Source organism: Ovis canadensis, chromosome 7 (genome assembly GCF_042477335.2).
Source record: "Ovis canadensis isolate MfBH-ARS-UI-01 breed Bighorn chromosome 7, ARS-UI_OviCan_v2, whole genome shotgun sequence".
NCBI classification, from domain to species: domain Eukaryota; kingdom Metazoa; phylum Chordata; class Mammalia; order Artiodactyla; family Bovidae; genus Ovis; species Ovis canadensis.
In genome coordinates this window covers 93,833,022-93,847,819 of record NC_091251.1, presented here as the reverse complement: position 1 = coordinate 93,847,819, position 14,798 = coordinate 93,833,022, and the positions used below count along the sequence as shown (strand labels likewise).

The 14,798-nt window shown below is 44.3% G+C and overlaps 1 protein-coding gene across 20 annotated transcripts in view; it reads right to left on the bottom strand.

The window, feature by feature from the left end:
* The window catches only part of RGS6 (regulator of G protein signaling 6), a 615,305-nt gene extending 600,966 nt beyond the window's left edge, over window positions 1–14,339 (bottom strand). For 15 of the 20 annotated variants that reach the window (XR_011258336.1, XR_011258340.1, XR_011258338.1 and 12 more), the window contains exon 1: window positions 13,373–14,225. The gene's annotated coding sequence lies outside the window, so the exon portion shown is untranslated. Of the gene's footprint in view, window positions 1–13,372 lie in introns of all 20 variants that reach the window. The other 5 variants (XR_011258337.1, XM_069596937.1, XM_069596933.1 and 2 more) reach the window with 2 other exon arrangements.
* Window positions 14,340–14,798: the final 459 nt, after the last annotated feature.

Here is a 14,798-nt window from a genome sequence, read left to right as displayed (position 1 = left end):
TTCTGTCCGTGGGATTTCCCGAGCAAGAATACGGGAGTGGGCTGCCATTTCCTTCTCCAGGGGATCTCCCCACCCGGGGGACTAAACCTGCATCTCCCGCACGACGGGCAGATTCTTTCCCACTGAGCCGCCTGGGAAGCCAACGATGACTGCAAAACAGAGGAAAACCTTTTTGCATGTAATTTAATTATGTATATGGAAAAGTCATAATAATCTACCGATCGGACTTACTAGGATTTACAAGTGAAGTTAACAAAGGCACCGGATATAAGGTCAATATATAAAAATCAACTGTATTTCTATATACCCACAACAAATAATCAGAAAATGACGTTTTTAAAAGATACCATTTAAAACAAACCAGAATTTGTTTTAAAAACCCAAATTGATTTAAAAAAAAAAAGATAATCTAACTGAAAAATAGGCAATAAACTCAAAGAAGGACTACAAAAGATTAAACAAAAGTGACAAAAAAAAACACACTAACAAGGTAAACTGAGACCACAATGAGACACAACTACCCGCCCACCGTAATGGCTACAATTAAAAAGTCTGACAATTCCAAGTGTTGACAAGTATTTGGAGAAACCAAAACACTCATAAACTGATGATGGAAGCATAAACTGGTACAACCACTTAGAAAACCTCTTTGTAGGGCCCTCCTAAATTTGAATATATGTCCCAGAGATCCAGTCTTAGGAGTGCAACAAACAGAAACCCATTCATACGTGTGCCAAAAAACACATACAAAAAAATTACAGCAGCATTATTCACAGTAACCCTAAACTGGAAATGTCCCAAATACACATCAACAGAAGAATAAACTGTGAAATGCAACTGAGTGGGTTGCCATACAGCAGTAAAAATAAACTATTGCTACATACCACATCATGGATGAATCTCTCAAACAGTACTGTGCCTAAGAAGAAACAAAAAGAGTATATACATATAATTCCATACATATTTCACATATTTCAAATATGAGAAAGATATGGTGTTAGAAGTCAGTGGTCATCACTGGGGAAAAGGGATATGTAGTACTACTGGGAGGGTGCAAGAGGTAGTCACTCTCTCTTAACCTGGGAGTGACAATATAGATGTATTTACTCTTTGAAAATTCAGTGAGAAATGAGTTGTGTACTTTTCCAGGAAGAATGCAAATATTCTTGGAAAAGGATATAGCATCTCAGATTCTCAAGGTAGCACTCACATCATCTAAAGCAATGCAAAAGGGGATGAAATTGCAGAGATATGGTTGCAGGGATGCTGGAGGAGCTAGAGGCTGTATCTGTCACCACTATATACATACTCATTTACTCTGTGTGTAGGCATAGACCAGGAGCAATCATCACAGAACTAGAGAAATGATAGAAGTGAAACAAGATTAGAAACACGCTACTTAAGGAATGCTTCACATTACCCAAAGAACTCTTACAAAATATCTCCAAACTTCCGAAGAGTGGTTGAAATACTCTGCACTTGTTCTTAATAACTTTCTGAAAGTGAAAGTCGTCCAGTCATGTCCTATTTTTTGCCACCCCATGGACTATACAGTCCATGGAATTCTCCAGGCCAGAATACTGGAGTTAGGTATAGCCCGAATTCTCCAGGGGATCTTCCCAACCCAGGGATGGAACCCAGGTCTCCCACACTGCAGGCGGATTCTTTACCAGCTAAGCCACAAGGGAAGCCCAAGAACACCGGAGTGGGTAGCCTATCCCTTCCCCAGTGGATCTTCCTGACCCAGGAATTGAACTGGGGTCCCCTGCTTTGCAGGCAGATTCTTTACCAACTGAGCTTTCAGGGAAGCCCACTACTCCCCAGCAAATATATCCAAAGTCTTTCATGCAGTTTAGAAGTTTGAGGTAGATACTGTATTTTTTGCCCAGTATATATATATATATATCAGTTCAGTTGCTCAGTCGTGTCCATCTCTTTGCGACCCCATGAATCGCAGCACGCCAGGCTTCCCTGTCCATCACCATCTCCCAGAGTTCACTCAGACTCACATCCATCAAGTCAGTGATGCCATCCAGCCATCTCATCCTGGGTTGTCCCCTTTTCCTTCTGCCCCCAATCTCTCCCAGCATCAGAGTCTTTTCCAATGAGTCAACTCTTCACATGAGGTGCCCAAAGTACTGGAGCTTCAGCTTTAGCATCATTCCTTCCAAAGAAATCCCAGGGCTGATCTCCTTCAGAATCGACTGGTTGGATCTCCTTGCAGTCCAAGGGACCCTCAAGAGTCTTCTCCAACATCACAGTTCAAAAGCATCAATTCTTCGGCGCTCAGCCTTCTTCACAGTCCAACTCTCACATCCATACATGACTACTGGAAAAACCATAGCCTTGACTAGGCAGACCTTAGTCAGCAAAGTAATCTCTTTGCTCTTGAATATGCTATCTAGGTTGGTCATAACTTTTCTTCCAAGGAGTAAGCATCTTTTAATTTCATGGCTGCAGTCACCATCTGCACTCATTTTGGAGCCCCAAAAAATAAAGTCTGACACTGTTTCTACTGTTTCCCCATCTATTTCCCATGAAGTGATGGGACCAGATGCCATGATCTTCGTTTTCTGAATGTTGAGCTTTAAACCAACTTTTCACTCTCCTCTTTCACTTTCATCAAGAGGCTTTTTAGCTCCTCTTCACTTTCTGCCATAAGGGTGGTGTCATCCGCATATCTGAGGTTATTGATATTTCTCCTGGCAATCTTGATTCCCGCTTGTGTTTCTTCCAGTCCAGCATTTCTCATGATGTACTCTGCATATAAGTTAAATAAGCAGGATGACAATATACAGCCTTGACGTACTCCTTTTCCTATTCAGAACCAGTCTGTTGTTCCATGTCCAGTTCTAACTGTTGCTTCCTGACCTGCATATAGATTTCTCAAGAGGCAGGTCAGGTGGTCTGGTATTCCCATCTCTTTCAGAATTTTCCACAGTTTATTGTGATCCACACAGTCAAAGGCTTTGGCATAGTCAATAAAGCAGAAATAGATGTTTTTCTGGAACTCTCTTGCTTTTTTGATGATCCCGCGGATGTTGGCAATTTGATCTCTGGTTCCTCTCCCTTTTCTAAAACCAGCTTGAACATCAGAGAGTTCACCGTTCACGTATTGCTGAAGCCTGGCTTGGAGAATTTTGAGCATTACTTTACTAGCATGTGAGATGAGTGCAATTGTGTGGTAGCTTGAGCATTCTTTTGCATTGCCTTTCTTTGGAATTGGAATGAAAACTGACCTTTTCCAGTCCTGTGGCCACTGCTGAGTTTTCCAAACTTGCTGGCATATTGAGTGCAGCACTTTCACAGCATCATCTTTCAGGATTTGAAACAGCTCAACTGGAATCCCATCACCTCCACTAGCTTTGTTCATAGTGATGCTTTCTAAGGCCCACTTGACTTCACATTCCAAGATGTCTGGCTCTAGATTAGTGATCACATATATATGTGTGTGTGTGTGTGTGTGTGTGTGTGTGTATAAATAAATAAATAAATATATATATTATATATATAAAAAGTTTACTTCTTCTGACAGAGAAAGGTGGGCTTGTGAACTGTCCTCAGCAAAGTATGCCATACCACAGGACATACTGATTGGACCAAGACAGACATGTGAGTCTAATCAGGACCAATCAGGATCCTTCTCTGAGGGGTGAGATAAGAACACTAGAAGAAAGAAGGCCCCTTCCCCATGAGGGATTAGTCTGAAGCCCTATGAAGGGAAGGAGATTAATGACTATCTTCTTTTTGTGGCACAGAAGGAGGATACCAAGATGATGAGGTGTCAGTAAGAGGTGCTAATGGAATCATTTAAGTCCCTGGATCCAGCCATGCCTGAATTCCAAGATTTACTAGTCAGATTAATTCCTTCAGTTGGTTTGAATTTTGTTTCAGTGCAGTTGTTTTTTTGTCTACATCCAAGAGAACTCTGAATCATCATTATCACTATTACCTTTATTATATATATGTGGCATTCAATTCCTTCAATAGACTGGCCCCAATTTTCACTTCTTGTCTTGTCAGTCACTATTTATCCATGCATAACCAACCATATGAATAATTTCAACCACAGGAAACTTCCCTCAACCAAGAATTCTCAATAAGCAAAGTTCAACTTAAAAAAAAAAAAAAACTACTTCCAAATACACTTCTGATGGTCAACTGCTCATTCCTGTTAAAGATAATTAGAAAAATACAAGAAACTGGGGATTAGAAATGGATTTTTTTAAGTGGGGGAGTATGGCAGATGGCAGGCTGGGTAAGTGGTTTTTGCAGAGAAGCTTTTGAAAGCTAAAGGAAGCCAAAGAAAGGAAAACCTAGAATTGACAGCATATGCTTTGGCATAAAGCTAACTACCCTATGTGTTAGGGTGAGACATCTGAGAACTTCCTAACTGGTCATGCCAAGCAAGTTAAATTAAGTTTATCCCAAGATGTATCCACTTTCCCTTTGAGCCACAGGATGATCTGGGAGTCAGTGGTCACTGTCTCAGTCTGAAAGTCAAAAAGGCATTGAACATTTGGACAGTGAGCCTGGCACAGTGGGTAGAAATGTCCATTTGCATGGAAGCTGTGCATTGACTGTAATAAAGCAAACCCACTTTCTCTCGTTTCACTGCAGGGGAGCAAACTCCTTGATAACAGTGGGAAGTAACTAGAAATTCATTGTGACATATCCTCCATTACCAACATTAGGTGAGGAAAAGATCACTCAGTCTACCTTCTCATTTTGCCTGCAATAAACATAAATAGTCAACAATTTTCCTTACAACCTAAATTACGCTTCCCTGTTTCCCCTTAAATTCTAAGCTCATCTACCCAGACTGAAAGTACCTGACTCAATAGAGAGGGATTAAAAATCCTTTGCACACTATGTCACCTCTAATGTTTTACTTACACTGAACTGCCTGAAGCACACTTTGGCCATCTGTGTCCCCTGCCCCATCCCTGCAGGCCCCCAACCTGAGTTGGTCCTCCAACACCCAACTCATCCACTCAGCCTCTTCAGTGAAGTCTCCCTCCCCCATTCCATGTATGCATGCCTGTCTTACCACATCCTGTTAATCCATCTTTTTCCCCCTCAACAGAATTTAAACTTCCTAAACACCAGAGCCACATCTGATTAATCATCATCTACAAAAGGGCCTTCAGTAGTGGGACCACTGACATGATGAATAAGCAGGACAAGGAGCAGAGAAGAACACCGGAGACCTTAGACCAAGAGTGACTTAGGATAGGGACCTGTATCCTCCCCAACCCCCCAACTAAGAATTGACTAAACCTCAGATTTCCAGGAATACTCTCCCTTTCAGGAATGCCCTCAAAGCAATCATAATTTCTCAGCCCTGTTCTGCACCTGCAGAGAACACAGATCAGTAGCATTAAGTGGTTTTGTCTAATGTCACCAGCAGTCAAGCCCCTAAACTACCTGCCATTCTGAAAGTTAAAGTGTCTTCCCTTACAAAAAACAGAAAACAAAAAAACTCAAATATAATCAATAAATGTATTCTTTGTGAATGCATCCTTTCTATTTTGACCAGCTGCTGAATCAGTCTTTGTTTTAGGATGTATGGTCAGCAAAATAATATAATGGCAGCTTCCTGTTCGGTTTGGAATCTAAATACTGTAACACTTACATAGTGGCTTCAGGGAAAGATATATAGGATATTTAAGTTGTTGTCTTTCTTCTACAGAGGTCATAAGCAGAAGAATAAAGAAAAACAATTGCCAGCTCAAACAAGTGTTCTCTTTGGATTGGGCAGTGTAGATCCCTATAATATTTTTCTAATTGGAATTAAAACTGGATGAACAAATGGATGGCAACAGCTTTCTAAGCAACACACACCCTTTGCTTTAACGCAGTCCTAATGTTTCTCGACCCTGAGGTCTAGCACCAGGTGCCATTCATCATTACACGTGGATGGCTGCTGGGCTTTTAAAAAAGTGAAATTGTTTTCTGGCTTCCATCTCTTTCAAAAATGTGGCAGAGGGCTCCCGGTTTCAAGAAAACTGAGGATAAGTACATTTCTTTCTGGGAGGAAAAACTTTCTACATGTTTTACACACAAAGCACGATTTGGATGGGGAAAAAAATGCAACTTAAGCTAACGCTGTGAAAGAAACCCCACTTGTTTCATTCATCTGCTTTACCTAACTGGCTCTGTGTTTGAGTTTGCAACCCATTTTCTAAGGCTTTTTCCTCCCTTCATTCATCCTACAATCAGCTCTCAAGCGATTACTATAAACCAGAATCTGATAAACAGTGAAGCAACAAGAGGGAATAACACAGAGTTCCTTCTCTCAGGGAGTGGACATTTTAGTGGATGGAGACAGACAATACACAAATGAAAAACATATAGTGCCATGTCATGGTGATGGAGCTGAAGATAAGGCAATAAAGAGCACTCCATGGAAGCAGGAGTTTTATTTTAGCTACGATGGTCTGGGGGGACATGATGATGAAGATTTTACCATATTAGCTCTTACTCGGAAAGCAAACAATAATTGGCTTAACAATTGGTTTAATTATTATTATTAATACCTCATACCTGAAAAGCTTGCTGTTATCCCCTCTGTTCACCTATGACATTTTTGCCTCTCTCCAGAAGCCTCTCTTCCAGGTCTGATTATACAGTGTTCTCTCTGAACTAAACGGTACTTATGGCTTCATCATCTACTTACTACATAATCTGACATAAAATTCTATGCATTATGCTCCTAAACCATCAATTAACACCTTTTATTGTTTATTTTCTATTCATATCTATTTCTCTTCAAAAGAACTGATCTCAAGGGAAGGGTCTCTGTTTATCCCTGATCTAGTGATATCCCGCAAGACTCAGGATTTTGGGTCAGGAAAGATCTGGATTTAAATCTTGGTTTTAATAACTCAATAACTATCTGACCAAGGGCAAGTGACTGAACCACTTCTTCAACTTCAGTTTCTTCATCTGCAAAATGGGAGTGATACCATCTAATTCTTTTTAAAAACTTTGCTCTCCAATAGCTTTACATGTTCAGTTCAGTCACTCAGTCATGTCTGACTCTTTGCAACCCCATGGACCACAGCACGCCAGGCCTCCCTGTCCATCACCAACTCCCAGAGTTTACTCAAACTCATCTCCACTGAGTTGGTGATGCCATCCAACCATCTCATCCTCTGTAGTCCCCATCTTTAATGTACATCTTTAATATAACATCTTTAATGTTATAAGGTCAGTCCCCTGCCATACGACAGCTCCACAGCTTTGTAGGCTGGGCAACTTTGGGCTTAGGAATCCAATTTCTCTCAAGCATATCCTGTGTCTTGCCTTGCAGTGGGGCAAGATAAAACCAGTGGGAGAGACAAACGTGGATGTACAGCTGCAAACTAGGTTGGAGGGCCTCACTATATTGTGGCTCTCAGGTGAATCTAGACAGGCAGAATCAAGCAAGCAATAAGAATAATAACCACTTGCATCTTCTGTGTAACTGCCCATGCACCTGCACTCAAACCGGTCCATGCACCCACCCTTGGAAAGGTCTATGCCCCCACACTGGGTCCAGTCTACTCTGCACTACTCTTAGTCCATCCTGCCTTCCATTTTCACCGTCCCACCCCCCTACAGAGCTGTCACTCTGCAGGTCAATTCAGCAAATATTTACCAAACCCCTACCATCCACAGGCGCTGTGAGAGATACCAAGGAAATAGAGGAAAACAGCACAGGGCCTCGTCCGGTGTGGGTCATAGTCTGGCACAAGAGATGTCAATGCAGCTGCAGCCCCTGTGTTTCATTTCTCTTCCTGCTGGTGACCAGTGACCTTCAGGCTCAAGGAAATCTTTGGCTGCCACAGGGAAGGCCATCCTCCACTCCACCATTTCCCCTGAATGTTTGGGCCACACCCTCCAGGGTCAGAATCACAGAGCAGCATTCTCCGAGGCAGGGGTAGGGAACCTCCAGGATCTAATGCCTGATGATCTGCAGTGGAACTGATTTAATAATAATAGAAAAAGTGCACAATAAATGTAACAAGCTTGAATCATCCCCAAACCATCTCCCTACCTCCAGTCTATGGAAAAATTGTCTTCCACGAAACTGGTCCCTGGTGCCAAAAAAAGTTGGGGACTGCTGCTCCAAAGAACTCAGAAGTTCCTCCAATGCTCGGCTGATACAGCAGGTCCACAGGAACAGAAAAGAGTTGGAAACCATTGCCCTGAAATACCAATTTCCCACCAGACTCTTGTGGGAGGAGGTCATGTAGAGGCTGCGGCTTCCAGTTGACCTGCAAGCTGAATGGGCACTCGGAGGCTTCTCACCCCTCCGTGTGCCTGGAATGTACACTCTGCCCACCCTCTCCCAGGGAGCCATTTGCAAGGACCATAGCCTTGAGACAGTAAGTTGCTGAGATTCTCTGGACTTAAGATGTGACTGATCCCAGTTAGAGCCTCAAAACAGAAACACAGGCCTGAAAAAAAACATAATTTTGTAAGGTACTGGCGGGTGGGTACAAGGAGCTACCCCTCTCACAGTGTCTAAGACAAGCCTCTTATGTAAGTTCCCTTGCTTATTACATTTGCCGCCTACCAATCTGCTGCGTTTCCCTCTTTTCTTCCATCTCCGTGTCCTCCGTGTCTGGGGGCTGGTTTCAGATTTCGCCCAGGGAACAACCAAGGTTGTGAATAACTCATTATCAAAATTATCAGAAAACAACAACCATGACGTAACAGGGCCCATCTTCTCCAGCTACTGGGCCTCCTCTGCCCAGGATCCTATTTTTCTCATCACAGCCACACATATTCAAGGGGTATATTCTTTATTTTTATTTTACAGACGAGGACACAATGAACAGGGTGTGAAAAGCCTGTTGTGCTACTTGAAGAGCTATGGATCCTAGCTCTGTGTGAGCTCAGGTCTGGCCTATATCAAGAGCAACACAGGCACCTGGGGACCTCCAAGAGCTGCCGCCGCCGGTCCAGGTTCACACAGGACACTCTCATCTCAGGATGCTCTCCTGGAAGTGTGCATCTCCCCCCACCCCCACCCCCGTGCAAGAAAATAGCCTCCAGGGTAGGGCAGATAGTAGCGGACAAGGGAGTTCTATGTGCCAAAAGTGATTTTTTTCCTTTGACGGCTTTACCAAAGTATTTCAAAAGCTTGAACAGCTGTCTGCACCACAACTCACTTGAAAAGCCTCATTCACAAATGCCTGCTCTGTCTGTATTTCACTATTGACATATTTTTCTATTTCCATCCTTAAAAATGGGTGTCCTCTGCACCGTTTCTAACATAGAAGTGGAAGAAAAGGATACATTTTTTTTACCTACAAAGTAGCCACACAAGGAAGATCAACAAGTTCTGACTGGGATATTTCAGCCAGCTGGAACCTCCTAGATAATAAACGCACTCACCACCCTTCTCTCTTGTTTCCTCGGTCATAAGAGGGAGACCTTAGTGGTCGGAGACTGGTCAAGATGAGCTAAGGAGAGGAGGTCTGCCTTTTGGCGGCTGAGGGGTGGAGTCTGGACCACTGCTTGCTTTAGCCACTGCCTTGGTACTTGGGATAATTAATAGTGAATTTCCTTCCCCTTACTGGAATCTGTATGTGGTAGAAAATGAATTGCATTTTACAGGTCTCAGGGAGACAGCCATGAAGCTCTGGAGGAGCTTTGTGGTTTCTCAAGCAGGTACTCTGAGTTGTTACTTAATGTAACTCATTAGGTTTAATGTGCATTTTAATTGCCTACTTGTGAGCAGTTTTTGCTCTCCCTGCACTTGGAATAACTGGGTTTCATGACTTATTATTACTCTTATTACAGATTTAATGGTTCCAAATGATGGGTGATGAGCTCTTTTATCTTGACTGCTTCAGAAAGTTGTTTCCCCAAGGAGAAAACTGATAAGAGAATTCAACAATGTTTATTAGGCACCTACCGGCAGGTACATTCCTAGGCATGGGGTAGATGGATGCAAAGACAACTGCAACAGTGTTTTGCCCCCAAGGAGCTTACCATCTGGTTCTCAGGGTGGTCCAGCAGAATCAGCATCATCTGCAGATCATCCTGTTAGAAACGTAAATTCTCAGGCCCCACCCCAGACAGGCTAAGTCCAAAACTCAGGGGGTGATCCTAGCCATCTGCATTTGAAAAAGCCTGCTTCAAACAAAGGTCACCCTCATCAAACGTCAAACGGACAAACATGCAGTTAGCTTATTGAGCTAAATCTGAAAGTGTCATTTGTCCTCCAAGGAAACAGGCCCAGTGGCCAAAAGTCACATAAGGAGTTGGTGGAGGAGTTGAAACCAGAACTCAGGTCTCCCACCACCAACCTTACCCTCACTCTGCATGGCCAATGCTTTATTTCTTTTCTGATACTTTAAACCCTAAATCTCTGAGGGAGTACTGCCAATCCAAAATGCAAACCTTGGTTTTCAAAGATGACAGAAAAAAGAGAAACTACTCTTTTTTAAAATAAGTGAAGTGAAGTCGCTTAGTTGTGTCCGACTCTTTGTGACCACATGGACTGTAGCCTATCAGGCTCCTCCATCTATGGGGTTTTCCAGGCAAGAATCCTGGAGTGGGTTGCCATTTCCTTCTCCAGGGATCTTCCCCACCCAGGGATCGAACCCAGGCCTCCCGCATTGTAGGTAGACGCTTTTACCATCTGAGCCACCAGGGAAGCCAATTTCCCCCTTTTTAAAATAAAGACAATAACAAAAATTAAAACCTGATCTATCAAAGTCATCTAACAAATTAGCAGTAATTTCCCAAACCTCTAACACACATCCAAGTTTCATTTACAATTTAAAAATGGGGGCTGGAGAATAGGAAGAACGGTAGAAATTCAAGGAATACTGTGATCAGAATGTGATCAGAATATAGCCTACAGGAACATAACAGTATGCAGAAATGTCAACAGTGGTTCACCTTCTGTGGGAGAATTACAAATGATCTTTTTTGGGTGTGTATTTTCTGGAATTTTTCCCAATGGTTATTTCTTTCATAATCAAGAAAAAAGTAAAACTTTTTTTTTAATGTTACATCCATATCACTCAACATGAAGGTTTATAATTCTATTTCTTTCCATACAGCAGGATAGTGTGTGTGTAGTAATTATTTATATCATGCCATATGTTACAATGAAGATGAAATTCTGTAAATATATTCCTTCCAGCTGGCACTGAAAATGAAGAGGTTAAATGCTTCCCTAGGTTCAAAGCACTATGAATTAAGACAAGCTGACTGTACAGCTAAAGGAAAAACTAATCCCAGTACTGAGATCTCTGAGAGAGTCTCTTTTGAAAAAATGTTGAGGTGACACATAGCTCCTTACTCATATCTCCCTGATGTTTAACCCCTGGCACAGCACAGAAGGTCTGGCAATTCCTGGCAAAGTCTTAGGAGTTCTGGGGATTAAATGCATGGGAGAATACCAGAGAAATAAGAAAGAGAATGATTCTACTGTCACATAAAATTCTGTCCTTGTGGACAATAAGACATTCAAAAGTACTGGCAAATTTCATTGCCCAAAATATCCTTTAATTTTTTTTTTCCTTTCTTAAGAAATGTTTGCTCAGTTAAAAAAAAAAACAACTATGTTGGCTATCTCATTCCATAAATCATAAATTAACAAAATAAGGACTGTCTCATTTAAAGAGACATTTCTGCCACAAGAGCATTGTTGTAAAGTTTCACTTGATAAGACAAATTTGTTGCTCGAAGAAGACCTAGCACTGTTTCACTGAAACTCTCAGCAATATAAATTCAGTGCATGTTAATTAAAGTTTCTTAAAGGAGACAGGAAAGTGAAGTTAAGAACAAATGTAATTATTATGGAAAAGGAAACACCAGTGGCCACCTAGTTCATCCAAATACCTCACCAGAGCTGACATTTCTGGAACTTACACTTTCAGGAAAGGACAAATTATTTAGGCTGTATATACATATATGTGGTAATATGCTAACATTTACAGTACATAAGCTCACCATATCTACATAACATTTCTGCTTCATATTGGAGAACTCAGAACAGATTCACCATCTTGGTTTTCGCTGTTCAGCATGTGAGCCTTTACTTACAAGGACCCTCTGAAGAATCTCCGATTTCCCTCAGTCCTCTGCTTGCTTTCTCTCACAGGGTAGTCCCGCCCATTGCAAAAACAACAAATTAATAAAGAAGAAGCAAGACTATAATGACTGTACCGCTCAGAGAAAGTTTCCCACCAACCTCCCCAGTGCCAACTCCATATAATTACTTATCTGCCTGTGAAAAGTGATCCAGAAAAGCCTTACCTATTAAGTCAAGTCTGACGGTTTCCTTTCAGGCTAGCTTTTTTTTTTTTTTTCTTTTTTGACAACACACACAAATTTGTATCTCAGTCTCTAACTCCATCCCTCCATCCCAACACTTATAAGCCCGGTTCTTTTTCTTCCATAAGCCCAGGTCTTTTTCTTCCATCTCTCACCACCCTCTGCTAAGAAAAAGGTCCAATGTTTGTTAGGTTTTACCTAGGGGTGCTTATTTTTGCAGTTTTACTCTGGGACTGCTAAAAGGTATTGATCAGAAACTACCTGCAGATCCAGCTGCTGAGCATTGATAAATGCTGAGGGAACAATTTCAGGCCAAGAACAAGACCCAAAATATCTTCAATTTGCCACTCCTCTCAACAAGAGACAAAGAAACAACGTTCCTATTCCATCCAATTAAATAATAATAATAATAAAATTCAGCAGCTTCCATTCTGGACAAAATTAAATGTTCTGGGTCACTGTCCTTTCCTGTCTCGCTGGGCCACTTCTTAGGCAGCCTGGCAGTGACTGTAAACACGGTCCCGTCACGCAACCCGAGTTGCCATCCTCACGGAGCAAATTATCCACGCCGCCCCTCCTGCCGCAGTCCCCAAACCAGCGAACCTCACCACCCATCCCTCCTCCACACCTCGCCGCCCGCTTTCTTTTCTTCCAACCCACAAATGGGCGCGCTTATCCAGAGAAAAAGTTAATGAACGGCTGCTTTTGAGGTAAAGCTGCCCCACCTGAAATCGCGTTATCAGTAGACTAGAAGTCCCTAAAAGCACGTACCCTCTGCAAGCTCGCCCCGGCCGGTGAGTGCCTCACACCCAGAAACCCAGGAACAGGATTTCTGTGCAGACCTGCACCCACCCCACACAACTCCACACGGCAGCTTGCCTAACCACTTATGTAAGCTCGTGCCTCTACAGTCCCAAACACACACACACACCAGCACCTGTCACGTATCTGAAATGGACAAGCATCCACACCCGGGAGATGAAATGAAATCAACACACAGGAACCGGAGGGGTGGAGGGCATCGCGTTGGAAAACATCTTTCTCCCCCGTTTGTGTCTTGCCCCTTTTTTGTCACAACTACAATTACCTTAGCAACCAAAGAATTTCCTTGACTCCCCCTCCGGCTTCAGAAATTTCTCCTAACGCCAAGCGTGCGCCAGGTTCATGGTAAAGCTAGAGGAGCCCAGGGATCCAGGGGTCGGCAGCCTCTTGGGGGCAGAGGGGACGTCTGGGTCCGTCTGGGTGCTTCTCCGCGCGGCTCTCCCACGTCTCGCCGGTCTTTCCGAATTTCCGCGGTGGCGAGCGCCGGGGCTCAGCGAGCAGAAAGCGAAGCCCCGGGCCGGCGCAGAGACGCGGCGGGTCGCATCGTGCCAAGCAAGGCACGGGGCGCTCGGGTGTCTCCAGCGCGCAGGGGGCTGGCCCCGCTCTCCGCGCTCCCAGGCGCTCCCGGATCGCCCGCCTCTCCCGCTCCAGGCCGGCGAGGTCCGCGGAGCTCGGTCCGCCCCCTCGGCGCCCGCCCGCTCCGGCAGCTCCGGGAACCCGGCGCCCGGGCGGAGCTCTCGCTGCCGAGCAGGGCCGAGCGCAGGAGCTGCCCCAAGTCGCGAAGGCGCTCAGCTCCGCCGCTCCGGAGCTGCTGCAGCGGCGCCCGCTGTCGGGTATCGGGCGGAGCTGCAGCCCGCACCGCGCGCACCTGGGCGCCGGCACCTGGGCCCCGACAGGCGCGGGGCGGGGCCGAGGCACCTGGGCGCGTCCCCAGCGCGCCGCCGCCCGGCTCACCTGTTCCGAGCGCTGCGGAAGGTCCAGACGGAGATATGCCCGAGGAAGGGGGGGGGGGGGGGGGAACTAGAAATTTCTGACACAAGCGCCGGCGAGAACACTGGCGAAGCGGCTCAGAAAGACCGAGGCTCCTTCCTGCAATTTCGAGAGCTGGCCACCACTGGAAACTTCGGTGGCGCCAGGATTCTCTTAGGGATTCCTGGTCCGGAGCGGTTTGCCCGGTAGCTTTTGAATCCCTCGTTGACGTGTAGCTGGCGCCCTCTAAATTAAAATGGGCCGCCGCGATCGTCAGGGATAGTGTTTTACTTACCTCGTCATTTTTATTGATTCACCATTTACACCACAGGCTGCATTTGGAGCGTTTTATGAGTCTTCTTCTCGAGTACGCCACGAAAGAACTTTTAAGAAAACTTAAGTCTGCAGATAATCTTGGAGAAAGAAGGAAAACGCTGGAAACAGAAAATGAGAAAGGGTAACTGAGGGCCTTCTTCGATGTGGGAGCTTTGAAATTTTATGCTTAGTTAAGGATTCAGGAAGCTGCAGGTGGAAATAAAACAAGATTGTTCTGCACGGTAACCATGGGGTCGGTGTGCAATATCGATGTTATCAGGAGCTTCCTGGGTGGGTAAAGAATCCGCCTGCAATGCAGGAGACAAGAAGCCGGGCGGGGTGGGGGGCGATTTCAATCCCTGGGTCAGGAAGATCCCCTGGTGTAGGAAATGGTAACCCACTCTAGT